The sequence below is a fragment of the Anomalospiza imberbis genome, chromosome 1 (genome assembly GCF_031753505.1).
Source record: "Anomalospiza imberbis isolate Cuckoo-Finch-1a 21T00152 chromosome 1, ASM3175350v1, whole genome shotgun sequence".
Classification (NCBI taxonomy): Eukaryota; Metazoa; Chordata; class Aves; order Passeriformes; family Viduidae; genus Anomalospiza; species Anomalospiza imberbis.
Genome location: NC_089681.1, coordinates 74,800,565 through 74,822,697, shown reverse-complemented (window position 1 = coordinate 74,822,697; position 22,133 = coordinate 74,800,565). Strand labels below are relative to the sequence as shown.

Here is a 22,133-nt window from a genome sequence, read left to right as displayed (position 1 = left end):
TAGTTCAAAAGATTTATTTTGGAAGATTTGCAACCAAAATAAAGTAATATAAAAACCAGAAACTATTATAAAATTACTTTTTTCAAGATATTTTATTTGTCCTACTCCTGTTTCTGTGGCTGAGAGGGGCAAACAGAGCAATCACATGCACAGGCATGAGCTAGAGCAGCATGCAAGAACTCAGGGAGCCAAGCATCCCTCTAGAAAACCAGTATTGGGCACAGAGAATAATTGCTTAAATGTGGAACAGTCTGGTTCCCCATCTAAGGTGATCAGTCATAGACATTTTGGAGATGCACTGAGTTTTAAGGAAGGCAATATATTGACCTGAAAAATGAGTATTGCTGGCTTTACCAATAACTAATTTCTTGCAAACATGGTTTACTTGCAAAATGTGTCCTATGTCACCAGATTCCTATGACTTGTGGATGTAAAACAGCATAAAATTTACTTTCAGGATTTGAGATTTGCTACACCAGACTCAGATTCAGTCATTTATTTATAAATTCTGAATTGTTTGTGGCTAGTCTCATTTGAACAGCTACTTAATTAAGCATACTCAGTCTTCTACAGAGCTTAGAGATGTGATCCAAGCTCCTAAGACCCATTTTGAAAAGACTGGAATAGTTTTGTGCACGCAAAGATAAGAAGATGGCAGTCCAACCAAGTGACTCAAGTATTGTGTAAACAGTTGACTGTTTGGACTCTTTTTCAAGAGTTTCTGTCCCTTATCCTTAGCAATATTCAAATTAAGGCAAAACACTGCTGTTGCATTTGTCTCAGACTAAATAGATTTCAATCACTGCTCCACTGGGATTGAAACTAAACATTAAACAAGTTAATCTTCATCTAAATGGGTTGTAAAGCAGCTTTTCTCCATAAAAAATGTAAGCTACTTAAGAAATAAAGTGTTCAGGTTAATACCATGTCTGCATGTCTACATATGTCTCCCACCAAAATCGATACAATTTTTTGTGGCTTTATAAGGTTTATCAATGATATATTACATATGTAATAAGAGGAAAATACCATCACATGCCATCATTTCTCTAATGTAAATTCTTATGCATCACAAGATGAAATTCTACTAACAATATGAGAGTATGAGCTAGGTGTACAATTTCCAGTGAAGTGCTCTCTCTGAACCACAACCATCTTCTCTGGCCTTAAAAATTGATTAAGAGATCAAATGTGCTTAATAGCATATAACAAAGAGAGGATTTCATGACAGGGAGTGGCAACTAGACAGATGTGACATAATTTTTTTTTTTTTTTTTTTTTTTTTGCTCTTGAGGAATTAAGCAAAACAGCTTGGCTCAGCTAGACTACATCAGCTCCTCAGAATGGAAAAGATGTGTCCAGGAGATACTCAACAAATGGGATGCTTTTGTATTTGTGATATCCACTCGTCCTGTACTAAGTCACCATAGTAACTCGACTTCTTTTGCTCCAGGTATTGCCTAGAAGAAAACAGATGGAAACCTTGGCCTTGAGATTGTGCTGCCATCTGGGAGCATGCTGTGGGGCAGCAGTCTGCTACTTTAATTATGTCTATTAAAAAAAAATGCTGCTGATCATTAAACAGATCAAATCCCTCCAGTTTATCCATCATGTAAGGCTACTTACATGGCTAAGACTGGCCCAGACCTAGACTGTAAGTTAATGCTGCCCTAATTTTCTGCTGACTTAAGGCTGCCTTACCTCCCACTATCCTGAGAGTGCCAATATTTCTTACTGTCCTCAGTCTCTCAGCAGCACAGCTCCCAGCTGTAAACAGGCTGTAAGAGCCCAGCTGGCTCAGCAGAATTGGGATCCAGGAATTGCTATCTGCTGTGCAGAAGCCAAGAAAAGCTTTGGGGAACATAACAGAAATGACCAGAGTGGCTCTCAGACTGTATCACTAGTCTGTTGCACTATTGAAATCCTGAGATCCAGTGAGGAAATGCTTCTAAGAAAAACTAAGGGGGGGAGAGGGAAATGGGGGGGGGGGGGGAAGGTGGATGAGGGGTGGAGAAGGGGAAATAATCTCATGTTTGCAGGCTCACATGACTTCAGGCTTTTTTTTCCAGCCTGAAAGAAAATCTTCTGTTTTGATTTCTGCATGTCAGGTACTGAAGTAAGAACAGAGCACTCCAGTGCAACACAGACTTCTTTTTATGCACATACTAGCAGCACTCTTCTGTGCAACTTTCTTTTTATGGAACCTGTGCCAGAGTTGTCATTCAAATAGTCTGAGGAAAAGCATGATTAGATAAGGTGTGGTTGTATCTTTTTACAAGCAACTAACAGTCATAAGCACTAATAATTCAGTGCACACCTAAAGATTTTCTTTCTTTCCTAACTCAGTGGTGCAGCTCATTCATCCCACACAGAGTTTCTTTTGCCTTACTCTAACCATATGACCTACTTCAAAGGTTGGGCTTTTTTTTTTTTTTTTTTTTTTTTGTACAGGTTTTACAGACACATAAACCCTCACCAAATCAATCCCGCCCATTCTTAACTAAAAAAACAAAAACAAAAACAACACAAAAAAAAAAAAAAAAAACAAACCTAACAACTCAAACCAAACTTATTTAAGGCTGCCTGTAATTGCTCTAGAGGCCGAACCTTTACAGTGCCTCTATTGCCTCGGGCAGTGTTTCCATCGCACCCTAGGAAGTAGTTTAAGACACAACAGCACCATCTACCGAGATGAGCTTCTGTAAACCCTAGCATGCCTTGCCAAGTGTGTTAGATAAATGGAATAATTAATTACCTTGTTGTAAGTTACACGTAGGAAACTTATTTAATCTTGCAATGAAAACCGTTTAACTTCACCTATGATTGTTGCTTTTTGGCCTGTTTATCCTGGAGAAGTGGAGAGTGAAAGGGGATCTCATCAGTACATACAAATATCTCAAAGGCGGGTGTCGAGAAGATGGCGCCAGATTCTTTATAGCAGCGCCCAGCAATAGGATGAGGAGCAATGGCTATAAACCAAAGCACAAGAAGTTTCATCTCAACATGAGGAGCAACTTCTTTGCATTGAGGGTGACAGAGTACTGGAACAGGCTGCCAGAGTAGGTAATGAATTTTCTCTCGTTGAAGACATTGAAATCCCAACTGGACACATTCCTGTGTAACCTGCTCTAGGTGACCCTACCTTGGCAGGAGGGTTGGATGAGATGATCTCCAGCAGTCCCTTCCAGCCCTAATGGTTCTGTGGTCCTCAAAGCTGAGGAAAACTCTGCTCCCATGTCATCACCAAGGTTTAAGAACAAAACTGTTTATTCATCATATAGATGATTTGTGGGTGAGATGCTTAATTTGTACTGCTAATATATTGAAAAAAAAAGGGAAAAGTCAAAATAGCTGTTTCAATCTGGTAATATAAAAAAACTCCTACTGAAATACACAATCATTTAAGCAAGTTTTCCACACAAGTAAACAATTAAGATAGCTCCTTATTTTTTTTTCTCTGGGAAGGTGGTCAAACCCAGACAACTGGTTTGAACCAGCTATTTTATTGACTATATTCAGGTGATTCATATTGAAGTGTCTGAGAAATGGCAATCAGGTGGCATTTGGCCTTAGATACTATATTAGCTTAATATTCCAAAGCATTTTTCATCATCCTTTTATGATTTACAATGCAATTTCTGTTCAACCTCTATCAAATAATCATCCACAACTGTGGCAAGATGATCTTCCAGTATTCTTTTTTTTTTTTTTAATCTCACATATATTATTTCTAGGCACCCAGCTTAATATGACTTGACATTGCCTTTGAGCCAGTGCCTAAGAATGCATTCTGCCTGGCTGGCTTCCTGGCTGATTTGCTTAAATCTGCTTTTAAGAAACACTGAAGACATTGAGATTCTGTCTCACTTAAACAAATAAATACAGTCTGCTTTGTAGAAAGCAGATACTGTGTACTTCCTCTTTTTGTTCCTGTTTAATAGGGTCTGGAGACTGATTAAAGCAGAAAAAAAAATCCACAAAAAAAAAAAAAAAAGAAAAAAAGCCAAAGAAAAATTATTGTAAGAGGTTTTCAAGGAGAAAAAGCGAGATTCACATCTACAGCAGGTTTTACAGAATTTCACCATCTTTGCCCATTGCTCTTCTGTGGTTTGACACACCTTAGGCTATGGTATTAAACTGATAGATATTGATATACGATGTTCAGAGACATCCTCTTCAATCAAACACCTGAAAATGCACAAAGAAGAAGAGAACCTGGGCCAAGAATGCAATCCCACCTGCTTTAGCATTTTCAGATATATTGCTTGCATTTGTCTGGACCTTGGGTACAGTCAACTGCAAATATGATTTTGCATTTCAAAATTCAATCCCATCTTACTCCAGTCTCACTTTCCCACCTCCTACCTGGGTTTTTTTAAGCTTTGGATCTGATTTTTTAGCTTTTAAGGACTGATCAATGTTACTTACATAGCACAACATAGTACTACTTAAGAACTGTGACTACTTATGTAAGTAGTAAGACCATTTAAGTACTATGACACCTTAACATCTCTGTAGCTTCATATATAGCAGGGACAGCCAACAATGTCCTGGGCTTTGTCAACAGGGTCACAGCCAGCACATGGAGGGGAAGAATTCTATATGTTCAGCACTTGTGAGATTTCATTTTCAATCGTCTGTGTCTAATTTTGGACCCCTGATGCAGGATGGACATCAATAAACTTAAGTGAATTCAGTGTTTTGGGGCTGGAACATTGTCCTCTGAGGAGGGCTGAGAGTCAAGGGTTTTTTGAGACCTGGAGAACCGAAGACACTGGAGACACCTCATGGCAGTTTTCTGATACATCCAAGGAGATCATTGAGAAGATGGAGACAAGTGCATCTTAAGGCATCATTACAGTGACGCACAGTGGGAGGATGGAAAGCAATGAGCGTAAACTGAAACATGAGAGCTGCAACCTGTGTATGGCAACAGTGAGGAAGTGGAAGAAATTCCCTACAGAGGCTGTGAAGACACCAACCTCACTACTTCAGAGAAGTAAGTTACTGTCCCTGTCTGCACCTTCCTTCTTTCCTTACCTCCAGTACTCCACAGATTGTCATCGTGCCTCTTCACCCCTCATTTTTACTTTAAATATGAACAGCAACACCTTTTAGCTATCCATATACTCTCCTGTAACAAATTTGAGCTTCATGAACCCAAGTTTAAGCTCTAGCAATCTAATCACAATGGAAAAACAAATTCACCCTGTACTTCATTCAACACTATTGCACATATTAACGCAAATGACAGCAACACCACTTAACTATGCACCACAGCTGGATTTTTTCTGAATGTTTTCTTGATGATGGGGATTAAAATACTATGAAAGACTTTTATTAATAAGATCAAGGTTTGGGGTTACAATATGAGGAAGCCTTCTTAAACACTGTATTATCATCAATGTAAAATGACAGCATTATATTTTGCTGATGTTTGAGAAAAAACCTCCCAAATCTGAAGTGCAGCTGAGAAAAAAAAATCCTATCAGACATCCAAATAGGTTGTAGAGGGTTGAATATGGGAGCATGGAACACCTATTTGTCCTCCATTTGTGAAGAGCTTAACACAATAAACTCCTCATCCATGACAAGGGCTCTCAAGCACTGCAGCAACATCAATCCAAGGGTAAGCATAGTAGACTTATACTGGTGTGTATTACAAATAGTGGAATGTGTCCCTTGGCAATAAAACATGGTTCAGATAACCATCAGGCCCTGTATGTATATAATTATGCATTCAAAACTGGATCCAAGTTGAATACCTGCTTTAAAAATATCCTTCAAGCCACATTTTTTAAGTTCTTCAGTTTAACATGGTAAAAGCACATAAAAAGGAATAATCTTTGCAACTGTGTGGTTATCCAAGTCACTCCTGTGCACAACTGTTTCTTCTCCTAGCAGCATCTTGTCTGTACTAGGGGCTCATTAAAACACTAAAAGATAACCATCAGGAAGGCATACATGAACATCATATGCAGGAGTGAGTTTAAGAACCTTTCAAATTTTGGCTCAAAGATTAATAAGAGCAGAAATTTTGAGAAATTTCTGTATGCTGGTTAAAGTTAAGGTATGTTTTCCATTCCTGAAGGATCCTGCCAAATCTAAGAGAGGGAAGAAGGGGGGAAGATATAAAGTGTTCATTGTTCCTGCTGAGTTTCCTTCTTGGGTTTTTTCATTTTATCATTTAAAAAGAGTATTGTTTCACTTCAAAACTATTATACAATAGGGAAGAGAACTTGGACACTTAATTCAGTAAGTGGACTTTATCCAAGTTCTGTGCATATGAACAGTTCCTGTAACTTTTGTGTAACTTATTATAGGTGTAAATTGAGACATGATAAGACATTTTGTTAACTCAGATGAGTTTCCATAATGCCCTTTGATTTTTCTTTGATCACTTCTGCAAAACATTCGCCCCACTCACTTGAGGATATTGAAAGAGAGGTGCCAGCATAACTCAGAGACTTATTCTGTTTGGATCGTAGTTATTGCTGCTACTATTTCTTCTTCTCCTTCCTTCCTGTGTGCTTGGCATCCTGCACGGGAAAAGTCAGAGGGGTTGGAACCCATAAAAACAGCAGTATGCTTGTGGTGGGTGAGCAGTGGAAGTAATGGAGCAGCAACAGAAAGAAGTAATGTGGTCTGAGAACAGGCACTTTTTCTGCCTGTTTTTTAATTATTTTAATTTCTAAAAAATATGCCTTTTAAAAAAAAAAAAAAGGATGAGACCTAATCCATTTTACATATGTGAGACTCATGGTTAGGAGCTGAAAGAGAACTGGACAAAGGTCTGACATTGGAGATAGGGCTACAGAGAAGGACAATACCTGAGTCTGAACAATGGAACCAATAGGGCCAAAATTAACTGGCAGGAGGAAGGAGACAAGAAGGTGTAAGCAGAGGCAAAAGCATCAGTATTTTAATGGAGTGAAGGAAACGGCAAAAAAACATTCTCAATAGAAAGGATTCAGCAGAGCCACAAGGCAGGTTATGTAGTCACACAATACTGCTGTCAGAGGTACAGGATCAGGGGCCTGTCCCCACAACACCAGAAAGAAGGCACCTGAATGCAGGTCACCAGATTCCATGAGATATAAAGCAGGTATTGCAAAGACATTGTCTTGCTTGTAATCACACACTATTACATTTGAATAAACATAATTATCAGCAAAACTTAGTGATAGTGAGACAAGCATAAAACTGCATCTCTCACAGCCAAGGTCACAAAACAAAAGATGGGGGAAAGCCATCTACAAAGGCATTTGCCTGGGGGAAATAAAGAATGTATCTTTCACTATTAGGAAAAAAAACCTAAAAAAACCAAAAAAAAAAAAAAAAAAAACCAAAAAAAAAAACCAAAAAGCCAAAGCAATTGGAGGGAGTAATTTATCATTTAATCTTCTTTGACTTTCACCATGAAATAGTTTTACCTCTACCCAGATACTGATATTTTTTTTACTCTAGCAGCTGGATTGGACATGAACCAACTATAAATGTTCTTTGCCTTGAGCAAAAAGCAATGCAGGACATGAATTTTAGCCCATGAATGGGAAGCAGTTTTTCTCAGGCCTCAAATCAGGGGCATGTGGAGTGAAATCAATCTCCACTACTAGATTACACCTACGTTATGCTTGAGTGAGCCAATCAAGTTGTGTGAGACATGACACAAAACCACCAACCCTGTGCCTAGGACTTCACACATCCACTTCACCCCAAGCAAAGGAGGTTGGAAATACACTGATTTGAAAGTTTTTATTGTCTTCAGTATTGTCTGCAGATTCATGTTTTTGAAACAAAGCAGTTTTTATCAGTTCACTGAGTCTATGTGGATGGGGAGCAGGTGTGGCTATTACAGTTCAAAATGCAGGGCAGAAGTCTTGTGATGTGTACATAAACTTCTCATCATGAATCCTGCACTGATGCACAGAGAGAGCTGGCTGTACCTGCATGAACTACACTAAGTAGGTGTCAAGTTAGGAAGGGTTTGCTTGTTCAGCGGTGTCTGTGCTGTGCCAGTGCTCAGGGGACTAGGACCCCAACCACTTGATGCAGAAGTCATATATACAAGTATTCCCAAAAACAGGAAAAGAAACTAAGCTTTTTTTTTTTTTTTTTTGGTAAAAATTATTCTTTACCTGTTACATTTCATGCCAAAAAATACAGTGCATACATTCTCTTCAGCTCCTCAAAGACACAGGCTGAATGCAGCTGATCAGGCCACCAGCCAACTTTCTCTGTGAGCATTGCAGCAGGAGAAAAATGGCACATTGCCCAGGAGCCAACCAGGGCGTGCTTCTCCTGACTGTAGCTCCATACCACAGCCAGCTGGAGAAAGGGAGCTGCTCCCACATCACAGTCGTGCTGGGCAGCCCCAGCTCAGTTTACATGCTTAGAATTCAGAAGATGGGATGCTGAGGAAAACACTGTTGTCACAATTACTTAAATACAAAATGCCCAATTAAATCATGGAAACATAGCCCTCTGAAATCAATTCTTTTCTTCACAGAGCTTTGGCAGTAATCAGCTATCTTTTCTTTAATCTGTAATAGTTAAAGGTGATGTGGGAGTGAAAATACATTAAAAAAAAAAAAAAACCAAATTCGTGTTTTTGTCTCTTTTCCCCTTGCAGAACACAAATTATATTGATGATTTCCTCACAACTGTGCCTGGTCTAGAGTTTGCCTAAAGTGTTTTCTAAAAACAATGCTTTTATTAAAAAAAAAAAAAAGCTTGAAACATTTCCATGTTTATTTGGCTTCTTCCAGATATTGTTTGATGGTATGAAGGATAGAATTCAGATGTCTAGGTACCCTTACTAAGGAAAAACAAAACAGCATTTGGGCTAACCTACTCTGCCAGAAACATATCTTGGGACCAAAATTGGCATTCACATTCTCTATTTTTAAACAAAAAGCCCTTTGTCCTCCACAGGTTACCTGTTAGCATTGTTCTCAGCTAACTTCTCAGGAAAGGCAAAGAATCAAACAGCATGATATAAATGTAAGCAGCCATCATTTAAAACAGCAGTGAGAAATGGTGTGGTTGGCCTGATCAGCCATCATGGAACCGAAATCACTGACATTCCTATGCATTTCTGCACAGGAATGTAGGCCACAGGGTAAGACTGGGAATTCCTGTCTGCAGCTATTCAAGCAGCATAGCTTACTATTGAGCTGTTACATTTAGGCTGAATATTCAATTTTCTAGACAAACTAGCCATAGAAGAAAGAAACTAGTCCTGTAGAGTTCATATCTAAGTAGACCCTAGGCCTTATACAAACCTGAAAAAAAAGTTAATTATTTCTTCTGTTTCACCAAATACAGACAGAAACATGTGATGGGGAGCAGAAATTTCTCCCAGGGGCCGCAGGGCCATCCCTGCCGGGTGTCTCCTGCCCCCGTCCCTGCTCCCGCTGTCCCCTCGGGGCTCGCAGGGCTGTTTCTCGCTCGCTGTTCCTCGCTCAGCCCTGGCTGCCGGGCAGCGTTTTGCCCTCCCTTGCCCAGGCTTTCCCCGGGGCTCTCGCCCACCCGCCCAGGGCTGAGGGGCTCAGCCCTGCCCTGTGCCAAATGATGGCTGTCCTTCAAATTAGTGCTCCTCCATCACTGCTGTCAAAAGTTGTAATAAAGATGTAACCAGGCAAAGCTGTGTCTCCTGAATCCAGGCTGAAATACCAAACGGGAAGCTTTGTCTTTACCATCCACACACCTTCACTGCAGGGCTTTAAATCTGAGAGCTCTGTGCTTAATCTGGATGCCTCTGGACACACTGGTGCCTTTCCCATTTGAACACAACCGAGGGCATTTTGAATGGGGGAAGGAAGGAGAGAGGAAATGCGCACCAGGAGAACACTGACTAGTCTTAAGTGGGAAAGTGTCCAAATACTTGCTAGAAAGCAATGTATTAACCTTGCAAAGCTGTTTATGCATAAAGTCAGTCACAATTAAGCAACAAATGCCTCAACTGGAAAAAATGAGCAACAGGAAAGATTATCATATTTGTCTTTTAGTTGTGACATTAACTTAACCTGACTCCCAGGTTCAAAATATTATTTTCGGTTGGTAGCTTTTATTTCATGAACAGTTTCCCTCCAAAGAATACCAGTAGGTGTTTAAACTTCTCATTACAATTTTGAAAGATGTCAAAAGCTTGGCAACAGCAGTACAGCCTTCTCTCAGCATGTAGGCTAACCTGGAAAAGGAAGATCTTTTCCACTGTTTGACCAGCCCTATCTCAATAGTTTAACTGACCTTCTTCCTTTCTCTAAAAGATTTTACAAAACTCTTTGTACAAGCAAACATCCCATATGCGAAGCAATTCACCTGTCAAAGAAGAAAAGGTGAAGAGACTAAGTAATCAAAGTGGGTGAGTTTAAAGAAAGGCCTTTGAAGAAAAATGGAGACAATTTGGAAGAATACTTGTAGAGCCAAGTAGTGAAAATTATCAAGAATAGCCCTAACTCCTTTATCTAGAGGCTCAGTGCATGCAGCAGCAAATACCAATTGATGGAAATATAGGCCTTGTATGGGACATAGAAAATATTTCAGAAGTGGGTGACACTTCTCAAAATGGGTTAAATCTTTCTAGAGATTAGAAGTGAAATTAAAAATCTTTCCAACCTGTTAGGATCTAAGATTTCCCTCAGAAAACATTGTCATCAGCAGAAGTAACAGAAAAGGCCTGAGAAACATTGTCAGGAGATGGCTCTGAATTGCCTGTGTGAAATGTTGGCTTTATGGGCAACAAAGGCAGTCAAAAGCCTTTGACATGACACAAGTTGATGGTAGGTGAGCAAAGAAGCAGAACGGAACTGTTTCAGGGTGTGAGGAAATGCACGGATGCCATGCAGCCTTACACTCACACCCTGAAGGAATGAAAACCTTAGGGTACATCACGGTGTCTGCTTAGAGAATAAATGAGGCCAAGATGAACACATATGTGCTTCTGCAGGAGCTCTCATGGCCAGTGGCACACAAGCAAACCAGGCTGGCAACTCCTAGGGGGAAATCAATAATCTGTAATCATTTTTGGGAACAAAAGTAGTAAAAGCTGAACAGTGTAAAATACTTTCCTGTAGTAAGAAATCCCTCATATTTATTGCAAGTACTAGCAAAACAAATCAAGGGCTCAGAACAAGCACAAATTATATTTTCCTCAGGTTCTCCTTCAGAGGTAGCATCTAAATACTAACTTTTTATATTACAAATGTACCGATAATGCAGTAACACAGCAGGATATCAGAGTTAGCTTTCTGCAGTAGATTTATGAGATGTAGTTTGTATCTTCTGTTGCACCAAAATGCTTATGCCAAAAAATCCACAAGAATCCAGAGGAAGTATAGAAAGACAAATAACAGTTTTTTTGGGCTTTCTACCATATTGTTATATACATCTTGCACTGACTATTTATATTATGTCATGCTACATATTCTGGCCATACAATTCAACTAGCAAATCACAATCCAAGAAAGCTATCTGCTTTGTACAATTTGAATCATTAAAGCAACCACCCTCCATAAACGCCAAAGGCAATGTAAACAAATGGGGAATGTAAAGCATGTGAAAAGTTGCAGACAAAGCAATAGACTTATTTATTAGAGCAAAGACATTCTCTTTGCTCTAATTCTCAAGCTGTAACCCTGACAAGAGTGTATCTTGGAGACTGTTCTCATTTCACTCCATACCTTCTTCCTCCCTTCCCCAGAACAACAGGGAGAATGGGAAGAATGACATCATACATTTTGCATGCTGAACAGTCCCATAGGCAGCTAAAATATTACATGGTAATTTTCTTAACTATTGTTAAAGCCACAACAACATTCCAAAATAGTCCCAACCACTTTTCCTATGGGAACAGATTTTCCTTGCTCTGAGCTCATTTAAAAGGACTTTTGTGTTCACTTAGCCCTGTGTGCAATCAAGCCAACATAAAAAGTCCAAACAGTAAGTTTTCATCTACCAGCATGGGGACATGAGAGAAAATGGACATTTAACACTAATACCAGATAATAGGGCTGTTACATAACATTCAAAAAGCTCAGTGGGGAGCTTTTCATGCACAATTCCTTCAAACCTCTAATTAGCAGAAAAAACATGGGATGTGCATGCCCTCTATGTTCTCCCTTTTATTGGAAGGAAGCAGTAGGGTTGATTTCTTTTTTAATATACTGAGGTCAGCATCATTTAAGACAAGTACCAAAACTCATTTGTTGAAAACCTATTGAACCCTTGTGCTGATTCTTGTGTCCATCTCTGATGTTTGTGGAGAATTGCAGAACACAGAATAAAGAAAACTATAATGATCATGCCACTATTTGAGTACCTCTGAATAATTTTCATGGGACAGGTATGTCTTAATACACATACTATTGACTCTGTGTTTTGGTGCACAGAAGAAATTAATAATTGATCTAAATATAGCAGGTTTAGTTCAAACAAAACTGATCTAGGAAAAAAAAACCCTCGACCAAATATTCAACAAAAGCATGAAACCTGTCCTTGAAGTTAAGCATTTACTCTGTCCTCAGCCCACAGCTATTTTTTTTTCTTCAGTGTATCTTATTGTCAGTCTAGCTTTTCACTTTTTAATATCAAATTATGTATAGCAGAGCAGTGGTAGAAAGCTATATTCAAGGCAGATAATCGTTTTTTGATTGAAATTTTTTTCAATCCTCCCTTTTTCATTCAGATGCTGACCACATTCCCAGAAAATACCAAATAATATTAATTTCTCATCACTGTTCATAAGGTTTGTAAGAAGTTTTGAAAGAGATCTGTCAAAGTATAATAAAACTGCAGCATTTCCAAAAAACCCCCAACTGATTAACAGGAAGCTATGCTTTAGCAACCTATCTATTGAACTTTAAACTCTTAAAATGTCATTTTTCCTGGACTGCTAAAATTAAAATAAAATCAGAAGGAAAAGGTAAGGATGGGATTATGCAAAACTCTAAATCTAGTGCAGACTCAGATCTGTGATGTGCAGTTTTTTAACTTGACTTACTCTGTTGTGAACTTTAGCGCGGTTAAGGTCTGTGGACGTCTGGAACCAGAAACTACTCCTTCACAGAATTCCATGACAAGGTTGTGCATGGGAACCTCAGATTCCCAGTACTAAAATGGATGAGAAAAAAAATGCTCCTGATAGCTAAGAAAGAGAGACACATCAATTCCAGACAGCTGCTGTGTAGAATAAAACAACCTTTTTGTGATTACAGGGTTTATGACTATAAGGCTACAGGTGCTTAGCTGTCATGGTACTAGACCAAACAGACATCAGTGACAACAGTAGAAAAGCAGAAAATATCATAGATAAAAAGCATTCCAGCACACTGAGGGAAGATTAAGGGACGGCAGTTTAATAGGAGAAAAACCTATAGGCATAATATCAGGAGCACTGCAATGAGGGCACTGGCCTCCACTGCTGACACTGGAGGCCCTGGGGTAAAGCCCTAAGAATGGCCCTGAGGGGGCAGAGAGTAATGCTAAGTGTGTGGCTCTAATCCCTCTCAACCTTTTGCACCTTTGTCAGCTGTGTGTCCCCACACCCAATCCCCATACTTCTCACTGCCAATTTGGTTTTTAACTGATCATTGCCACCTAAGACAAGGTTCCACACACTTTCGTTTACCAATTCCATGTGGCTTTTGCCAGACTCTTGGAGATGCATCTCCCCAAATCTCCCTTTTCCAGCCAACCCCTGCAAGCCCCAGCAAGTATTAACCTAATGGACAATTCCATGTTCTTATCCACTTAGTTGGCAGTGTGCTGCTGCCTTTGAAATACCCCACATTTCACAGCAACCTGTAACATTTGCCTTGCAAGGTATCTGCACTACTGCTGTTGATGGCAGACCTTCATTAGCTTTGGACACACCACATGCTGGTACTTTTATAGATAAAACCATTTGATATCAAGAGCTCCACCTAAAACTGAATTCAGGTACCAGGAAATTCCAACAGAAACCTAATTCTGAGCATGAGCAGCAGAACAGACAAAGGTATCATTCATTTTGTTTGTATTCATGGGATGAGATTAGACAAGCCATGACTTTACAAAAAAAAAAAAAAAAAAAGCAGCACTGTCTGTTCAAACAGTGTACCAGCAATGGAAGCACACTTTGAATCCTTCCATTTTGTCATACAAATCAAAGCAGACCAGGTACTTACTGACAAGAATTCCAAATTTAATTAAGCAATAAAATTCATGCTTCCTTACTCATCACAGGCTCTAAAAAGGATTACTGGTTTGGGGTTTTTTTATACAACTATATTTTCTTAAGCCAAGAAAAGCACTAGAGTAGTATCTTACTGTGCATATCAAGAGTCATCTGATCAAGGGTTGTAAGGATAACCTGGCTGGAAAACTGGTGGTCTTGTCAAGATATGCACAGTTGCTTAACAGGAGATATTCATATCAATCACAGATGTATTTGGGCAACTCCTTCACTTGTTAACAAAGAAATAGATCCTATAGATTACAATATATAAAAATTCACTTTTAATTTCTCTTTGAAGAGACTGTATGAAATACAATCTGCATTAAGAGAAGGATGATGAAAAGCAGGAAAAAATACTTAACAAAATGCATACATACATATACATTAAGAGAACATTGTATCTAAGATTATAATATTTTACAATTTATTTTACTTACTAAAAATAACTCCCTCAAAAGATCAAGCCAACATTAACAAATGTCTATTAATTTAAATTGAAACAAGATAAAACTAAAAATTTCTAGATGAGTTATTAGCAGTGTAAATAAAAACAACACTTTTTGATCTAAAAATGTTTATTTCTCAAAAACAGAAAGGACTCAGGTGTTCCCAAGTCTTACCATATCATGAACTTTATGTTCCAGCCCCAAGAGAAAAACAAAGAGCATTAATGCAAAGAGTAACAGAAGCTTTCTTCCAGTACAAACATTGTCAAGACTGCAGCTCTAAAATCAGACATGCTCCTGGTTAGTGCTATCAGTTTGAATGTTACACTAAAATGAGAAATAAAAAAAAAAAAAGCACGCTAAATTTAGGCTTGGACAGGTTCTTAAACAGAAGAGAAACCATAGGAATAGCAGCTCAGATCTCTTACAGCCAAAGCAGAGCCCTACTTCTAACCAGATTGCTAATGAATGTTGACAGCCAGCATGCAAGCATGACAAGGTAAAGCACTGGGAATGTTTTGAACACTGCTTGTCTGCTAAGGGCACACATGTGTGCTTTAGTTAATGTAGCATTCACTTCACTATTATCAGAACATCTGTCCTAGAATCAGTGGGCAGTTAATGGAAATTCAAATCCTACCAGAAGTTGCACATTTGGTTCCTGATTTATTTCCACAAAAAAATAAACCTGCAGTTGACTTCTGTTACAAGTTTAACACAGTAATTTTAGAGACAAATGTAAAAAAAATTAATATTGCTTAAAAAAGTATATTTTATCTTTGAAACAATAAGTGCCAGCATTTCTGCAGTAAATAGGCAGAGGCAAAAATCCTTCCATTTGGCAAAATGGTTGAAAAGTTGATCTTAATTTGCTTTTCCCTCTCTTTCTACACACACACACACATACACACACACACACACACACATATATATGTGTATATATGATACTGCATTGCATTATTTCCTCTGCCTGTTTTTCACAGGATGCTCACCAGACCAGCCATGGGTGAACAGAATTCCTTTACAAAACATTTATTCAACATTTTGCCTTTTTCTTGCTGCTCTATGTACTGCCTTGGGCATATTTAGAACTAAAACTAAAACTATTACTATAACATAAGTGGCTCATGAAAACTAATTTTTATCCATACCCTACAGTGGAATTATCCACACCTTCCAGAAGTAAAGGCAAGGTACAACCATATCAACATTGTAAGCACCAGTTAACTCTCAGGGCTCATGTTCTCACGATTGTACTTCATACAGTGTAGTAATTCAAAGCCTAGTGAACTATGTTGTGAATATATGAAATATTATCGTTCAAATTTTGCAAGTCTGCTCTTGACTCAGACTCCATGTTCACAGTACTCTTAAGGTTTTAAACCTGTCATGGTTTGACACTGTCAAACCACGACAATACCTTAGCCAAGTTGGGTTTTTTTTACCCTCCCTAGATGAGCAGCAGAATACTCAACACAAAGGTAGCCTCCTATTAAATATCAAGTAATTTCTTCACAGTAACATGCTAAATTTTAAGGAAAGAGAGGATATAATTGTTTAGTCTTCATCGAAGAAGTTTTAGCTCATTTCCCCACCTCCAGATCTGCTTGAAACAGATATCCAAAATGGAAAATTGCAGTTCAAACTGTTAAAACTTAGCAAAAATACCACATAAAACTTATAGAAAAAAAAAACTTACCATGAGAAATACTGAGCATTATGGATTATGTTATCACTTAGGCTAATGACATGTCTATAACATTACCTTTCAAACACTCAAAGCTACATATGTAAATGATTTAAAAGCTTGCCAATGAATTACAAGTCTTTTTCATGGTTTCGATGAGCAGAGTACACAGTTGCCAGAAGGCTGGAAAGTAACCTGAAAAAAAGAGGCTTGGTGCCAAATTGTTTCAGCAGTACTGATGAGATCCAGTTTTGGGGATGGGTTGAGGATTCTCACCATCTCCATCTTGGGCCTTTTGAGTGCAACACCACAATCTTTTTAGAACATTGTGGATTTGTGGCATCTTTTTCCCTTACCATACAACAGAATTTCGGGATAAATGAAAGCAGTAACTGCGAACTCCAAATGTACCAGCTTACAGAAGAGCCTATTCGGACGGCAATGATACACATTTATATGAAACAGAAAACTACATAATTCAAACCACATTTTTAACTGTTAAGCATTTCTTCACCAAAATATTCATTATTCTGCATGTGTGTGTTTGTATGTGCATATAAAAAAAACCCCAGGTGTTGGCCCAGCTCCTGCAGCTGAGCTCTCCAAATGAGTATATAAATATGTGGGTGGGCATTGCAGACCAGGAGAAGACTTTGCAGTGAAAGGTAAAAGAACCAATTCCAGGACAATTTACAATTACTGTAGGTATTGCCTGGTGTTAACCTGTAACCAAGGCCCAATGCTACCTATTTATGTGAACAGGAGTAAGTTTTAAACGTTTTATACCAGCAGTAAATTAATGATTAGTAAAGTCATCTTTATGAGATGTACCTAAAATATCGGGTGCTTTCCAGACAAAGAGAAGATGTCCAGGTTTACTGAGTTGCCAGCTGAGAGACCTTTGCTTTAGTCTTTCATGGTATGATTGGGAATATACAGAAAATATCTCCAAAAGAATAATACATATCTCTGTGAAAGAGAAAAGCATATTTTCTGGATATGAGGCAAGGTATATGCTAGAATAGTGTGCCAGTATAGTCAGCTCTAAGATTTAAAATAGAGGGATGGACGACTTATGCCTCTGAAGCAACTGATTCCCAGAGCAGAAAAACAGTCATGCCTCACATGCCTTGGAAAGAAATTCACAGGAAAAAAGCATGTGGTCAGGGAAGTCAAGGGATTGCTCAGCATGCCTCACGTTTTTAATTGACTGCTTTACATGCAAAATCTCTTGTAACCCCAAATCATGTGCTCGTATATGCTATATGTGTGGATATTCTCAGTTCAGTCAGAAAGAAAAAGAGAGGGTTTTTCTAACCAGGCAAGAGGCTGGGAAGCAGTTGAGAAAGAATGTAAATAATTCTCTAATCTCTCTTCTTGTTCACATTGTTTATAGATATGTTCTGCCACCGTGCATCATTCACTGCACACCAATGGTGTGAGATGTTTTTACCCTAAGACCAATGAAATTAATCCGCACGATGTTCTCTATATATAGAGTGGTGCATTTGAAATATATCAGAAGTGTTCATTCTCTGCCTTTTGAATTGGAGTCCTTTTGTTCCCGTCCTGCTCTACAGCGACGCATATGTTCATACATCCTAAACCATCTCTGTGCCAAAGACTGGCAACAACAGGTTAAGTCCCTTCCCTCGCAATATGGTTCCAAAAGTAGATAGCTCCTACAAAAATGAGGAGGGGAATAAGGCACCCACCATCAGATGGAGGATTCAAGCTCAGTGCACTCAAAATAGGCAACTTCAACACCTGTTTTCACAAAACAGAGGATTAGACCACCAGGTCAAAGATTAAACTTCACATATCCTCTTATGACTGTGCCACCATACCTTAGAAAATGCAAGACACTCAGAATCAGGGTGCCTGGAAGAGAGACAGAGCCTGAATGTGAAAGCACAATGCTGGATTTAGGTTGAGGACATGGTCAGGAGGAGGCATTATTCAGGCATCTCTGTAAAGAGTAACCACCACCACTGCCTAATGTGTACCCAGAGGACTCTGCACCCTGTCCACACCCAATCTTCTTTTGGGATGTAAGTGTTTTGAAAGGTTGACACAAAAATCTGGAATAAGAGTTTTGGTGCAGGCATCCCATTGTGTTAAGTCAGGAATTCAACACTGTTTATCTGCCAAGAAGTGAAGGCTCATCACAATGGCCTTTTGCCAAGGTTGGGTAGTCACAGAATCACAAAAGAGCTTTAACAGGAATTAAATAATCATAGTAAAAAATGAGACAGAAACTTATCAATCTGATGTTTAAACTGTTGGGGTAATATCCTCTTTAAACACAGATGCAACTGGGTATGCAGCTCCCAATCTGTTTTCTTTTGTTTTCTTTCTTTTTTAGCTGGATTTAGTGAGACTTGATGCAGCCTTGAAAGACTCTTCTCATCCTGTCTGTGAAGCTGCATTCTGCAGCTACTGAAATAAACAGGGTGCTGTTCATCAAGCAAGTTCAGACTTTTTAAAAGCATACTAATATTTCAGGGACAGAGCACAAAACAATGAAATGGAACTTTGTAATGAAGAAAAGCAACTTGCAACTTTAACTCGAGACTGACTACTAGTATCCATAATGTACTCTATATCCATTATGTACTAATATCCAATGATGTATTCTAAAAGCATTAAAAATACTGCAATGCATTAAATCATACATTTGAGAGGTGGCAGGCCACTACATATAAGATGCCATATGCCAAATTATGTCAAATGAAATAAAATCCGTTATTTCACATTTTTGCTAGAGAAAAAAGCATTTTTGGGTATAGTAGAAGGCAACAGAACCCTCTTCTCAGGCAGGCAAAAGTATGTAACCCTAACTTTAGAGTTCACTGCCAATGAGTTATCTTTCCAGTTATCTTCAGCAGAATGGTGGTAGATACAGATATGTCACCAGTACCAGATTTGAGTGAACCCATCTTAGCCTGTTGGCATGCATTGAGTAGCTATCAGCAAACTTTTAAAAGTGTTAATAATGTCTTCTGCCAACAGTCATAAAATCAGTACTAGGGCCTTCCTCATGAGCACCCTGATACCCAGTAACTGCCACGTAGGGAGCTTTTCATTGTGTGTCACCCTGAGGGTATGCAATGCAAAAACATGGAATTGTGGCTCTGAATCCTTTATAATGGTTCAGCTGAGCTTTTTTATGGACTAGGGGATGAATTAAGTCCATATGCATAAACTAAAAAATCCCTTCCATTCTTTTTTACAATCAGGTTGTATTTTACAGCCTTATTTAGATTTATGAGTAGTCATTTCTATATTCATAATTATTGTAAAAACTGAGCAGCTTATTGTTTTTGTAAACCTAACCTCTAATTTAAGCCAGGAAAATAAAACTTAAAACTTTCTAAAAAAGTAACACTGTTCTTACACTGACAGGAAAAAAGAGGAAAAATAAAAATTTCTAAAATGAATTGGGCTTTCCTGGTCAAAGGGAAGTAGTGTTGCGATAAGGGAAAGCATGGTTCATAGTCAAGTTTGCCACCTGACCTCTGAGGCTTTGAAGCCCTCAGGTCCCTCTTTCTCCTTAGCACATGCTAAGGGTCATAACCACAGCACAGAAGTGATTATGTTCACCTCCTCCCCCCCATGTCTTATGGGAAAGATAATTTATCACTAGTAACTATGACAAATTCAAGAACTTACCACCCTGGCAAACAGTCTATTTATGGTTACTTGCAAGAAAAGGGGAAAGTAGATACTCTAGGTTTGCAAGTGCTAGACTGAACAGAAGGCTTGGTTGAAAGACAACTAACAGCTTAACACACGTAATTAGTTTAGTACAGCACATACCCCATGTCCAAGATAAAAAAATTCTCTTCCTTTCCCACTACCTAATACAGCAAGACCATCACTATAAACACGCCCTATATTTAATTGACAAAAACTACACCTGCTATGCTGTCGAGTATTCCAGAAGTTTTTAAAAAAATAGAGGTATGTCAGTCATACAGTTAAAGGTATGTCAGTCATACAATTAAAATAGGATCCTGTTATGCTGAAAACAGCACTAATAGCTTGTCATATAAATCATAAAGTTACTGCACTGAAGTCTATTCAGAATCCTTTGATAGTCATGAGAAAACCCAGCAGTCTGGTTCAGACAGCAATTATTTGCAGTAGCATAGGGATAGAAAAGTTCCCTGAAAAGGCATCACAGCAGTTTTCTCAGTAAAACTCAGCTACTAAAACATAATATATACTATGCAAACTGAAACTACTATGTTAAATCTCTGAATTTTAGGGAAGGAATTTATAAACTTTTCTAAACCCCTGAAATTCAAAAATTAACTTGAAAGGCTTCCAAGACCTCTGTCCTTTCAGGGTATCTCTCTCTATGAAAACCATACATCATATCTTCTCTCTCTATGAAAATCATACATCATATATTCTAAACACTGCTTCTGCATTGCAAAGAAGCTACTGCACACTAGTGGCCTGAAGGGACATCGCCACATTTCAGTCATTCTACTTTTCTCAGAAGAGATGGGGCTTACATCCAATATGGTCATACCACTTCCTAGATCCAGAGCTAACAATAGCTGGACTCTTCTGACAGTATCTGGAAGTCTGATGGTGAGGATTCTACCAGGACAAGCCAGAAAAGGCTGGAATTCAAAACTGAAAGTTAAATGTTCAGGCAGGGCATAAGACTAAGCAAAAAAGCAAATATTTAGGAAACAAAAGCAAATAGAAAAAAAATCCCAGTCAAAGTAGTGGATACATGCAAAAGAGAAGGGAAGAAAAGGGGAAAGCAAGGAAGACATTAAAAAGCTGGAATATTTGAACTACTGGTGACAGTTTTAGTGGGGGACAGCAAACAGGCACTATCCCTTTCTCCTAGAATTCAGATTCTACTTACAGCCCCCCATGTGTGTGCTGAAAAAAAATGGTTAGGAAAATGTAAAGAAGGTTCCAGTGCATGCGACAATCCCAAGAACTTTTAAAAAACAAAATGAAATTTGAAACTGCAGGTCATCAGTCTAGACCTTTCAAATAGTCAGAAGTCACTCGAGCTTTTTGTTTAAAATGGTACTGGTTTTCTTAACAGCAACAGAGAACCATTTACAACATGAAGTAACTGCAGAGGCCTCTTAAGTACACTATGCAGTCAACTCACCAGGGTGTTTCCAACTCCCAATTCAGTTCATGTCAGAACACTGCAATATCCCCAGCTGCAAACTGTAATAGTGATGGATGAGTTATGCAGCTGATACGGAAAATCAAAGTGCAGTTTGCCCTACTTCATCATTCCTCAGATATTTAGCATTGCTTTCACCTCCTTCCCTTACAGTTCATAGAAATGCAGATGGATATGTTTTTCCATGCTTTGATGGAAGAAAAGGACTGTTAGCTGTTTGCCTTTATTTAATAGTTGTCTCAAGAGCTTTTCAACAAAGAGAAAAAAAAATTACAAAAAACAAAAGGAAACAATCTCCCCAAAAGGCAAACCACTGCAATATTTCCAATTCAGAAGGCACAATATGATCAGGCCACTTAAATTATGGTATGGATTTCACTCTCACCTATGGATTCTTTGACATATAGGTCAGTCTACTAGTAATGAGGTGATTGGTATTAGTATTTGAATATCAAAAATTTGGACACTAATTTTTCAACACTAGTAAGTTTTCTTGTGTTTTTGCTATGTTAGAAAGATCACTTCATTGCTTCTTTTGGCATTACTAAATGTGGTTTTGGAATGAGGAATGCAAAATGGACATTTTTTAATCAGAAACATACTGCAATACCTACT

The 22,133-nt window shown here is 38.5% G+C and overlaps 1 long non-coding RNA gene across 4 annotated transcripts in view; it reads right to left on the bottom strand.

Annotated features, from left to right (window-relative positions):
- Nucleotides 1-73: 73 nt before the first annotated feature.
- The window catches only part of LOC137477762 (uncharacterized), a 91,526-nt gene continuing 69,466 nt past the window's right edge, over nt 74-22,133 (bottom strand). For 2 of the 4 annotated variants that reach the window (XR_011001181.1, XR_011001180.1), the window contains exons 2-3: nt 2,756-2,847; nt 75-1,460 (exon numbers count right to left, since the gene is read on the bottom strand). This is a non-coding gene — a long non-coding RNA (uncharacterized lncRNA). Of the gene's footprint in view, nt 1,461-2,755; nt 2,848-20,874; nt 20,963-21,497; nt 21,560-22,133 lie in introns of all 4 variants that reach the window. The other 2 variants (XR_011001176.1, XR_011001179.1) reach the window with 2 other exon arrangements.